Genomic DNA, 13095 nt, shown 5'->3' with positions numbered 1-13095 from the left:
TGTTATTTTAAAAAATATATTTAGCTTATTTTTTTTTTAATGTTTTTTTGTTTATTTTTTTTAAATCCAAATTTTAAATCATTCTCAAATCTAAATTTTAAATTTTAAATTTTTTAATATAAAATTTGAAATGTTTTTTTTAGTAAATAATATATATATATATATATATATATTTTAAATTTTAAATGTTTTTTTATTTTATTTTTTAAATTGAAAATATTTTTTTTTTTTTAAATCTTAATTGTTTTTGGGTTTTTATTTTATTTTTAATTTCAGCATATTTTTGTTTTTAAGGTTTTTTGAAAATGTTTTTAATCTTAATTTTTGTTATTTTTTTTTTTAATCTAGTTTGTTTTTAATTTAATTTTTTTTTTTTAGTTTTTCTTAATGCTTTTTAAAAATTTCCTATTTTTACTTAATTTTATAGTTTATTTTATTTTATTTTATTTTTTTCAAATTTTTTATGGTTTACCACATTAAAAAGAAATGTTATTTTTTTGAAAATATGTTTTTCTTATTATTTTTTTCGTTAAATTTTTTAAATTATTATATTTTATAGGTTAATTTTGTTTTTTGTTTTTTGTTTTTTTTAATATTTTTATGATTGATTTTTTTTTAATATATATTTTTATTTACATTTTTTTTTTTTTTTTTAAATTTATGTTTTCATTATTTTTTTGAAATTTTAATGTTTTTCGAAGTCATAACAATTTTTTTTACACCATTATTTCAAAATGTTGAAAATTTACAAAAAAAAAAAGGTGTTATTCGAGCATCAACACTTTTCGTTTTGAGGGTGTTTTTGATACAATTTTTGCACATAAAAATTCGGTTTTATTGACTTTTTTTAAAATGTTGAAAATTAACCCTAAAAAAAATCCCATCGTTCCATTATTAACATTTTTCATTTTCAGGCTGTTTTTTGCACAATTTTTGCACAAAAAATTCGTTCTCACTGCCATTTTTAAAACGTGTTCAAAATTGACCCTAAAAAAAACCATCGTTCTAGTATACACACTTTTCGTTTGTAGCACTGTTTTTCATGTTTTTTGGGGGTTTTTGGGCAGAGTTCTTGTTTTGAGTTTATAGTTCTCGTTTCAAAGTTTACATTGTTCCTAACACATCGCCTTGTGGGTCTCCAATTGTCTTGGTGAGAAAGAAAGATGGTTCATGGAGAATGTGCATTGATTACCGAGCACTGAATAAGATAATGATAAAAAATCGTTATCCCCTTCCTCGCATAGATGATCTATTAGATCAGTTGAAAGAAGCTGTTTATTTTTCCAAGTTGGACTTGCATAGTGACTACCATCAGGTCAGAGTTGCAGAGCAAGATGCATGGAAGACTGCTTTCAAAACAAAGTAGAGATTTATGAGTGGTTGGTTATGCCTTTTGGCTTAACTAATGCTCCTGCTACTTTCATGAGAATAATGAATGATGTACTCAGAGCTTTTATTGATGATTTTGTCATTGTATATTTGGATGACATTCTTATATTTATTAAAACATGGGGATAACATTTAAAGCATGTCAGACAGACTCTAAATGTTTTGAAAAAAGAGAAACTTCATGTTAAACTCTCAAAATGTGAATTTGGCAAAACATCTTTGAATTATTTGGGTTATATTGTAGGGGGTGGTGAATTGAAGATAGATCCCTCTAAGGTTGCAGTCATTGTAAACTGGCCTAAACCCAAATCTGCTACAGAAGTTAGAAGCTTTTTAGGAGCAACATAGTATTGGAGAAAGTTTATTTCTAACTTTTCCTTGATTGCAGCTCCCTTACATGCTTTAATAGGATTGAACAAGGTGTTTCAGTGGGGAGGCAAACGATAGAAAGCCTTCGACACCTTAAAAGAAAAGATTAGTACAACACCAGAACTAGCACTGCTTGATCTTCAAAGACCATTTAAGATTGAAACAGATGCCAATGACTATGCCATGGGAGCAGTGTTGAGGCAGCACGGTAAACCCATATGTTATCATTCAGAGACATTTGATTCTGCAGTAGTTAACTATCCTACATATGATAAAGAATTGTATGCATTAGTACAGAGTGTGAAAAAGTGGAAACATTATTTAATGGGCAAAGAGACAGTTATACACACTGATCATCAACTACTTCAATATTTGCACTCACAAACTAAGTTGCAGCGATCAAGACACTATAGGTGGATGGGTTTTCTACAACAATTTCATCTTGTCATCAGATATAAAAAGGGCATACACAATAAAGTTGCAGATATGTTATCCAGACCAATCATAAGTGCATCCACTATACTTAAATATAATTCAGTATTGCATGAAAGCTACATTGAACAGTGTGCTTAAGATATGGATTTTAAAAATGTATATGCAACTTTAATTCATGGCAAACAAGTAGAACAATTGGATTATCATGTTAAGGACCAACTCTTGTATCATTTAGGAAAGTTATGCATTACTCAAACAGAAAGAGTAAAGATAATTCGAGAAGCACACACTTCTCTAATATCAGGTCACTTTGGTGTAAGTAAAATAGTTGCACAACTGCAAAGATTTTGTTATTGGCAAAAAATGAATGAGACAGTTTCTAGATATGTAAGAGGGTGCACCATGTGTGCTAAAAGCAAACCCAGCAATAGAAAACTAGGCTTGTACACTCCACTACCAGTTCCTTTTCATCCTTGGGAAAGTGTTTCTATGGACTTCGTTTGGGGACTGCCTAAATCTAGAAAAGGTCATGACTATTTATATGTTGTTGTGGATAGGTTCAGCAAAATGTGTATTTTAATACCCTGTAACAAACAGATTATAGCTGAGCAAACTGCAAATTTGTTCTTTCAACATGTATGGGTTCATTTTGGATTACCCACTTCCATTATATCTGATCGAGATACCCAATTTGTTGGGAAATTTTGGTCAAGTCTGTGGGAATTGATGGACACCAGACTAAAGAAGAGCATAGCTTTTCATCCGCAAACAGATGGCCAAATAAAAGTGGTCAATAGGATAGTGATCCAGTTGCTCATAGGCTATTGCAGCAAGCATCCCAAGCTTTGGGATGAACATTTATGTTATGTGCAGCATGCTTACAACCGAGCTAAACATTCTTCTACACAGAGATCTCCTTTTGAGACCTGTTTTGGTTTCACACCAAGGTGTCCCTTGGATTTTGTCTTTGGTAAAGACACAATGGTTGATGGACACAGTGATGTGGACAAAGCAACCAAGTTCATCAAACAAATCCAAGAGATTCACAGGCAATACAGGAACCGCTGGAAAAGAGCCAAGCCAAGTACAAGGCAAGGCATGATAAACATCAGACTGAACATAGTTTCCAAGTTGGTGATCAAGTCTGGCTGTATATCAACAAAGACAGAATGCAAGGTGAAGGTAAGAATCTGAAGCCAATAAGGTATGGACTTTTCAAGATACTTGAGAAAATTAGTGAGAATGCTTTTCGCCTTGATTTACCAACTTATATGCACATCTAGTCAGTTGTTAATGCAGACAGCTTGAGACTATTTGAACTTTCATTGATTGAAGATTTCGAAGAGCAGAGTCAATTTCCTTCTATTGATGATCTATTACCTGAATATCTCAATGAGTTGTAGGAAGATATAGTTCTGGACAGGAAGGTGAGAACTACGTGCAGGGGGGATGTTGAGTACCTAAGGATTGGACTCAAAGGTTCAAAACCAAGCAAAGCGAATGGATAGAAATTGGGCAAGCGAGGAATCTGTACCCTCACTTGGTTGATGCTTAAAAACCAACTTTTGGTGGTCCAAAATATTTTTTCAGTGGGAAGGCCGTGATCCAAATTGGATCCCAGAACACTCTCTAAGTTTTCATGAATTCTTAAAAATTATGCCAAAGTTCCAAAGTCTTACAAAAGTCAAGCTTATCAGAGATATCCTCGTGATAATGGCAATTTGTGATCAGTGCGGAGCAACGAGGACCCTCGGTCGAGCGCACAGACCATTGGCTCATGGTAATGCGCGCTGGTGCAAATTGGCAAAACCAGAGGTTAATTCGAGAAACGGAGCAGTTTCTAATATGTGATTAGTGACTTGTCGCTAATCGTATATCGCAGGGAAAACCCCTCAAAGAAGGATAAACCTCGAGTGCTTGGACCCGAAAAAGTATAAAATGCGGAAAAGTAATTAATTCGGTTCCGACGGAGCGGGATTCCACAAAACTGACAGGATATCGGAAGGGCTCGAGGCGGTAAGTGGTTTCAACCAAGTCTCGCCCGATGCCACACATCGATTGCCACGCGTCCAGCGGAAGAGAGAGAAAATCGCTCACATCGGATGGGTAAACGTCATGTTACTTATCCGCCTGATATGAGCGATGACCGTTGGATCTAGAGGCCCCAGATCGACGACGGAGACGTGATTCGATGGGTGACAGGATTTGGCGGGGTAAACAGACAGAATTATATAAGATTTGAAGTCCGATATGGACGATGCGTTGGCAGAGATTCGTATTTCGCGGGCCATCTTGGAGAAAATGGAAATAACGACAGTTCAAACATTTCCAAGAGAAATAACACCCAGTTCGTTATGAAACAGGTGGCCACCTCCCTGTAAGGCATTACATAGTGATGATGACGCAGAACAGAGGAATTCAGACGGATAGAGGCAGGAGCACCACAATGCCGGAAAGCAGAAACAAACAGTCAGAAAGAAGATTGGCTTTAAAGCCACGGACTGACAGAAATAAAGCAGGCAATGAGTTAGTCAAGGCAGAAAGCCAAGAGCAAAGAATAGAGAGAAGAAGCCGAGCTGACCTGAAGACAACATCGAGCCAGACGGAGATAGAGAGAGTCCGAGAGAGTCTGTGTACTCTAGAGAGGGCTTGAGAGGTTCAAGCGAACTCCTTTGTACTTGCATGTCATGTATGAGTCTCAGATTGGGCTCATACTACTGTGACTAATAGAGGTCGAGAGTTCAATAAGGAGAGTCTGTGTACTCCAAAGACTTGGATCCCACTGATTTATATCTGTTGAGTGAGACTCAAATTGAGCTCACTGTTATAAAAACTCTGCTTTGAAAACATAATAGAGAGGCCACCACTGAAGGTTGGACCAGGGGACGTAGCCCAGGAGCATTGGGTGAACTCCTTATTAAACTTGTTGTATTTACATGTTTTATTGTTATGTTTTTTCTAACTGCTTCAATGTTAATGTATTTCGCAATCTTATCGATCCGTTGCATAAAGTAACATAGGCACATCCATGCACATGAGTCTGTAATATCTTTAATTCTTTGTTTTGGATAAATTCAAGATCAAACCTATTGCAAGGGGTGCCTTAACAGTGCACCCATTCACCGTCAATAAGTTAGATGAATGTTATTATAGATACTTATAAGAAATAAGTTTGTAAATTTTTATAAATTATCATGAGAAACATGTATTTTTGTTTAAAAAATAATAAATTTGTACATTTTTATAAATTTAAATTTAAATAATCAAATTCAAATCATTATTCACCTAAACAATTCTTCAACAAATAACAATTTCATTCTTATCTAAATTCAATTTCATCCTTCGAATTATTATTTAATTAAATTATAATTTTAAGATTATTATTATCTTTTATTTTGAACACACATTTTTAAACGTTAAGAAAGATTAAAGCACCTTAAAAAATTAAGAGACCTCTTATTTACTTTTAAAAATTAATGAAAATACATTTATACTGAGCATTTTTTTTTCCAAACTAAATTTTATATATCGAGACTCGAAAACCGATCTGAAAATACCATTGATGTCGAAACAGATCTGACAATAACACTGGATCGGTTGCCCTGTCTAGGTGGAAAGCAAAAATAGAATAAAATATTTTCTACTCACTGCAAGAGTTCCTAGCTTCCTTATGCAAAAATACATAAATGACATACCAAGTTGCAATTACACGATTTAAATGATTTGCAGAAGTGGCTTAAACGTTCTATGCCATGGTTTGGCATAGCTTCGGTATCTTATGGAGGATAATATGCAAATATGAAGTACTTCACAACCCTCATCACTGTTAACATGATATTAAAATCACAGAAACATTTGCCAACCCTGCAACTGTTGAACAAGTGGAATTTATCTATTGGTTTTGGAAACCGGATCAGTGGTTTCTGTGCTCAGGCCGCCATTAGAGACTGCAGTGAAAGTGGTGCGCAAGTAATCACGACATGGGGAGGACAGTTGAAGGAAGCGCTGGAGAATTTAGGAAACATGAAGCAACAAGGCATTCAGGCGGATTACAGAACCTATGCACGGCTTTTGGAGAAATGTATGGATAAAAAGGCCATGCCAGAGGCGAAATGGGTTTATACCCAGATGATTGAAAATGGCTTTCAGCCAAATGTATCCCAAGGGAATAGTCTCATCAAGGCACATGTAAAAGCTGGCTCTATGGAGGATGCACGCCAAGTGTTTGAGAAAATGCCTCAGCGAGATGAAGTCTCCTGGACAGTGATGATGGCGGGTTATATCAAGGGAGTGAATGAGTTAGAAGCTATAAAGCTGTTTTCGGGAATTCTGTGGACGGATATCAAGCCAGACGCGTACATATTCGCCAGTGTTTTGAAGGCGTGTTCGAGCTTTGGTTTGATTGAAGGCGGGGAACAGGTTCTTGGGCATATTGTCAGAGTTGGGCTTGAGTCAGATGCCTTTGTGGGAAATGCCATTATAGATATGTATGTGAAATGTGGAAGCATGGAGAATGCACGGCAAGTGTTTGATGAAATGCGTGACCGGAATGATGTGACATGGACTTCTATGATTACAGGATATGTTCAGCATGGTAATGCAGAGGAGGCTCTTAAAGTTTTGAGTTTGATGAATTGGACGGATATGAAACCAAATCCATTTATTTTTTCCAGTGTTCTGCGTGCTTGCGCTGTGTTGGCTTCAGTCGAACAGGGGAAGCGGCTCCATGCCCAGGTGATCAGAATGGGGTTTGAATCAAATCTCTTTGTGGGGAATTCTATAGTAACTATGTATGCCAAATGCGGAAGAATTGAGGATGCAAGGCAACTGTTCGATGGAATGCCTGAGCAAGATGTTGTTTCATGGACAACCATGCTTGTTGGGTTTGGTCAGTGTGGTCAGGAGGCAGAGGCTTTGCACCTTTTTTGTAAAATGCAACAGGCAAATGTCAAGCCGAATGAGTTTACATTAGCCACTGTGCTTAGCTCGTGCGGGAACCTGGCTACTCTTGAACAAGGTAAGCAGCTCCATGGCCATATCATAAAAAATGGACTTGTGTCATTTTTATCTGCAGGAAATGCTCTTACTGCTATGTATGCCAAATGCAGAAGCATAGATGATGCATACCAAGTGTTTGGTGAGATGTCCGTAAGAAATGTGGTCTCATGGACTGCCATGATCATGGGATACGTGGATGAGGGCTATGACGAAGAGGCTTTAGAGCTCGCTTTTCAAATGCAAAGATCAGGGATCGAGCCTAATGATTACACCTTTGCTAGCATTCTTATTGCATGTTCCAACATATCAGTCCTTGAAAAGGGAAAACAGGTGCATGCCCTTATCATTAAGGCTGGATTTGAGTCACATATTTCTGTTAAGAGCGGCCTTGTTACAATGTATTCAAAATGTGGAAGCATAGAAGATGCCCGACAGACATTTGATTCATTGGACAAAGGAGATGTGGTTTCTTGGACTGCAATCATTGCAGCATATGCTCAGCACGGGCCTGGTACAGAGGCACTCAAACTTTTTGGACAAATGCAACAACAAGGTGTAAAGCCAGACCATGTCACCCTTATTGGTCTTCTCTCTGCTTGTAGTAATGCAGGTCTAGTAGATGAAGGCTGGCACTATTTTAATTCCATGGATAAAGATCATGGTATTGAACCAACGGTGGAACACTATGCTTGTATAGTTGATCTTCTTGGTCGGGCTGGGCGCTTGGATGAAGCAGAGGACTTTATTAACAAAATGCTATTGAAACCTGATGCTGTTGTCTGGGGAGCATTGCTTGGCGCCTGCAAAGTCCATGGCAATATTGAGCTAGGAAAGCGCGTATCAGAATGCCTTCTTGAGTTGGAACCACAATGTGTGGGAACACACATACTACTTGCAAACATCTATGCCGCAGATGGCAGGTGGGTTGATGCAGTGAATGTGAGACAGATTATGAAGGACAAGGGGTTGAGAAAACAACCTGGACGTTCTTGGATTGAGGTGCAGAATACAGTGCATACATTTGTTGCAGATGACAAATCACATCCACAATCGAGGGAGATCTATGCTATGCTAGATCGATTACTTGAGCAAATAGAGGAAGCAGGATTTGTGCCAGACACAAACTGTGTGTTGCATGATGTTGAAGAAGAGCAAAAGGAGTATATTGTTAGCCACCATAGTGAGAAGCTAGCTATTGCGTTTGGGCTTATTAGCACTCCACCAGGAACACCTATTCGAATCAGCAAAAATCTTCGTATATGCGCTGACTGTCATACTGCCACCAAATTAATATCAAAGATTGTTGAACGTGAAATTGTTACAAGGGATGCCAACCGCTTCCATCATTTCAAGGGTGGTCTTTGTTCATGTGGAGATTATTGGTGATGCTTCTGCTCCTTTATTTTATTGGCATTTCATCGGTTACAATTTCTGTTATGGTAGCTTAATGCTTTTAGGAGCTTTGCATAATAATCAGATGAAAGTCCAATATGCCTATCCAGACATGCTGAGGTTGCTAAAGTCCATGGCTTCTTGGGTGTGTTAGGGTTTTTGGCCCCTCTCAAGTCTTAGATCTATGCTTGTGTGCATATAAACACATTAAGTAACATGTTTGCATTTTGCATTCAAATTCCATGGTGATGAAATTCATAAAAAAAACTAGTGTTTGTTAGGATTTGAGCATGACAAGCAATCATGCATACTTTAAAATTAGCATCCCTATACCAACACATGAACCTGCACTACCCATGAACATTGGCAATATTGGGGTGTATGCATACTTACAAGCTATCTTAGTTCTTCTCAAGTCTTTAATGAATCCAAGGTTAAGATGAATCTATGCTCATGTATGTTTATACTTACACTAAGTCATTTTCTTTTCACATTTAAAATTTGACATTAAGTTTGGGAAATAGAATTAAGCATATGGAATTAAAATTTACACTCGTACCCTTACAAAGTAATAGCATATTTAAATTTTAACTAGGTCATCATTTCAAATTTCTAATGTAAGAAAATAATGTTTTAAATGTAAAATAACTATATTTATTTCTAATATAAAAGAGTTATGTTTTAAATATAAGATATTATATTTAAAACATCATATTAAAATGCTTTTATATTACAATTATGTCTATGAATTAAATTTATTTTTTATTTATTTTTATTTTTATTTTTTGCCCGGTAAGTTTAATTTGTATTACCTTAGAAAATCATGCAAACCATGTATATCCATCAAGCATCAACATGCCATATGTCATCAGGTAGGTTGTCTCAATCTGCCCAGCGGGAAACCAACTGTTTTTGACCACCTACCAATAGAGTAAATAGTCCAAATGGAAGAAGTATTAGTATTTGTGAGATGACTAAACTACTTAATATGCATGAATTGTAAAAACAAAAATTGGAGGTAATCATGTAGACTCAAGTGTTTGAAGAAGTGACCAAGACAGTGTCTCGAGCACTCGATCCTAGAGGAGCATGTAAAGCTGGTTTACACTGGAAGTGGAGCTCAATGTGGGCTAACCTCTCAATTCTGTCTAAGTGGTAATTCTGATTACGATGTTATCTTTTAACATCCTCTAGACCAACAAAGATGTTGTATCTCTCAACATGCTTATCCATCAGGATCTTGCCTAAAAGAGTCTTCATTTTCCAATATAGAGTTAGTGCTCCAAAATGGTGCTTCCTTCTTCCCCCAGTTTGCCCTTGGTCAGGAATCCAAGTGGCTACATCTTCTAGGTTATCAGAGTTTGAGAAGGCCTGTCGATCGTGAACAACACAAGACTCCAAATTACAGATTTCATTATGGGTATCAGGATGGATTGTTGCATGGTAGCTATCAACAACTTCCTGAGCTTGCCATTGGGCCCTACTACGGCCTTGAGGACCAAGACTCCCTCCCCCACGCCTGCTATGCATTCTTTGATGTTCCATACTCAGCTGATTACAATAAACCTCGAGAGTAAGGTTTTCAGACCATGACATCTAGACAGAGGGAGTGTAATTTTCAAACCAGGGATGCTTTAAACCAGTAATTCCAGACACCCCAAAGGAATACAAACATGGTATAAAATGATAACACATCCAATTCAAGCATAAACTATACCCACTAGCAGTGAGCCTCCAAATAAAGCCAATTACTAGCGGCCACCCTGGTTAGACAACACCAGAAGGTTCATGCTAACACAGACCTCTAATTTCCAACAAACACAAAACCAGTAAAATAATGTGATAACATAAAGGGTACTGAGGCCAAAACAAGTGACCACAACCAGAGGCGACACAACTAGGTGAATAAGTAGTGACTATTAGCACATGCACTACACCACGACTATTCCTCTGACAACTATTCAACCTTCCATGCAAATTACATTGGCTTAGGAAAATAGTAATTTTCCTTAAGAGTATGTGAGACAAAGATTAGAGAGTAATCTTGAGGGTTAAGGAGTACCCAACAGTTGTGAGAAGGCACTTTTTCTTCACAGTCCAGGGAGGCATCTTGCTCATAATTGAATGGACCATATGTAGGACCACGAACTCGACTAGGCCAAGAGACTCACCTTGCCGCCTTTTGTTTGTATCTTCTATTTTCTTCTCCATCAACTTTTGCTAGTAAGCCCGCCATGCATGCCACTGACTAGTAACATTGGTGTTCCTTGTAAAATTACCATCTAGAAGTTCCAGTGCCTCTATAAAATTCTTTCCTATAATCTCTCATGGGGTAGGGCAATTTTTTGTTACCGTTATAGGTGACCATCCAGGCCCTTAACACCCCCGCTCGACTCTCGTTTACATTGCATTGTATAAGGTGATAAATGAGATCACATATCTATACATGTGAGGGGGCTGCCACGCCACCCCTTGCATTAAGGTGCCTTTCATTTTTAGGGTGGTGGGCACATCCCCCTAACCTCCTTTGCCTCTTGGGATTCACCCCCATCGGGGGGGGGTGGGGGTGGGGGGAATTTCAAAAACTTTAACTCTATCTCTCTTTTGAAAATAATCATTGAATTTGATAATTAAAGTGCAATTAAAATGCTTACATAAACTTATTTAAACTTGGATCTATTAAGCATGAGTTTGATAAAAACTTGAGGTTTGTTTAATAGGTTTAGGGTTAAGATTGATTTATGCTAGTTTTTTATTTTACCAAGATGACCTTATGAATCTTCACACAGAGACAAACCTAAAGTATGGGAAATTTTGTAACATCTCTAGTAAGCATCGCTTCTGCAACCAAAGATTTTTTTCTTTTTTTTCTTTTTGATTAGTTATGAACCTCAATATTGTGTAAATACATTGCAAATACCCACTTAATATACAATGTAAAGATTTGTACCTTACACATTTTTCCATGCAAGGGCAAAGCTTTATTGATTGGTTGTACGGGATACTTCCATTATTGCTAAGTCTCCTTGCATAGAATTTATGCTAACTTTACCTTCTTGTTGTGAAGATTTTCTTCTAGTGATCAAATTGAAAACTTTAATAATCTCTCTTTCTCTCTCTCTATGTACTTACACACGTATAAGCATGGACTTGGTTTAAAATTTTAGGACATTGTTCAAATTATAATTGGATAAATCAATTTTCATAGTTCATACTACCAAGGTTCGTAGCGTGAGGATAGAGATGTGAAACAACACCAACACAAACAACACAACAATGAGGAAGGAGACCCTAGAGTCACCACTTGAGTTTACGCCCTAGGGGAGAGGAAGAAGGAGAAGGTAACAAAACCTCTAGTTTAATTGAGCTTTTAATATGAATTAGTTGTCTAGGGTTGTAGGTTAATTAGGATGATTCAATTAGGGTTTCCAACATGTACACAACAACAAAGAAATAAAGGAAATACAAGCTTATGTAGGGTTCGTTCCCAATATCCTTTGGTGAACTAATTAAACTAATCGTTGAAATGAAAGAGAGGGGAAGATGAAAGAGTTCGCTTAGATGAGCACATTGTAGGAGTTGAGTTTTCTTGTGTTGAAGATGAGGTTGTGATAGGCCTTTAACACAACGTTCCACTTCCTAAACGATCCTCGACATGTAGGTCAATCCTTTGGTAAAACGAATTGCATTGATCTTCGAAATAAATTAATAAAAACACCAGATCTCTCACATAGAATGATATAATGATATGTAATGAATGGAGACAAAAGCAACAATGGAAGGATTTGATACCTCCATTGTCATAGTTGTGCTAGAATTTCCTTGAAGTTGTAGGGTTTAATCATCCAAGGTTTGTGCGGACCAAGTCTTTGAGATGCTCTATGATGAGACATTAAACCTATATGTTGCAGCCAAACTAATAGCAAGAGATTCTTGTTGAGGAGCTAGATAAGACAGATGCAAGCAGCTAAAGACCTTGGTAATATAATTAGGAAGCTAAGTCAAAATTTAATGTTACTTTTAGTGTATCCTTGGAAGATAACAAGAGAGCGAGGCGAATTACAAAGTTTAAGAAAGAGCTTACAAATATGAATTGAATGGTTTGAATAGGCAAAGCAACGACCTATATGTATGAGTGAGTAATAAACTAACCATTAGAAGAGAGACTTGTATGAAAAAGTAAAATTGAATAACTTGATTGTGTACCACAAATTTTTGATGTAATATCATGATTTCCCCCATATAATAGACTCTTAGTTCCTTGAACTATGAAAAATAGTCATAGTACAATGAGGGAATATGCAATTCTCCTAGTGCTTTGAAGTCAAGAAAAGCTAAGGAAGATTTGATTCATTTGAATCCTTAAATAACAAAACCAAATTGGTTTGGGCCATTATGGAGCCATAATGAAGCATCATAAGTCACCGTTGACCCAATCAAGGGCTTGTGCCCCACACTGGACCCATATGGTAAGGAAATACTGCAAACTAGTGCCCAAAAGGGTCAATGAGA

General features: G+C 36.8%; 1 pseudogene; it reads left to right on the top strand.

Moving 5' to 3' along the window:
• Nucleotides 1–5728: 5728 nt before the first annotated feature.
• Nucleotides 5729–8712, top strand: LOC149179395 (putative pentatricopeptide repeat-containing protein At3g13770, mitochondrial pseudogene; annotated as a pseudogene).
• Nucleotides 8713–13095: the final 4383 nt, after the last annotated feature.

Source organism: Pinus tabuliformis, chromosome 4_1, assembly GCF_031772625.1.
Source record: "Pinus tabuliformis cultivar Carrire ecotype Pingquan chromosome 4_1, CPIR1, whole genome shotgun sequence".
NCBI lineage: Eukaryota > Viridiplantae > Streptophyta > Pinopsida > Pinales > Pinaceae > Pinus > Pinus tabuliformis.
This window is presented reverse-complemented; position numbering and strand designations above follow the sequence as displayed.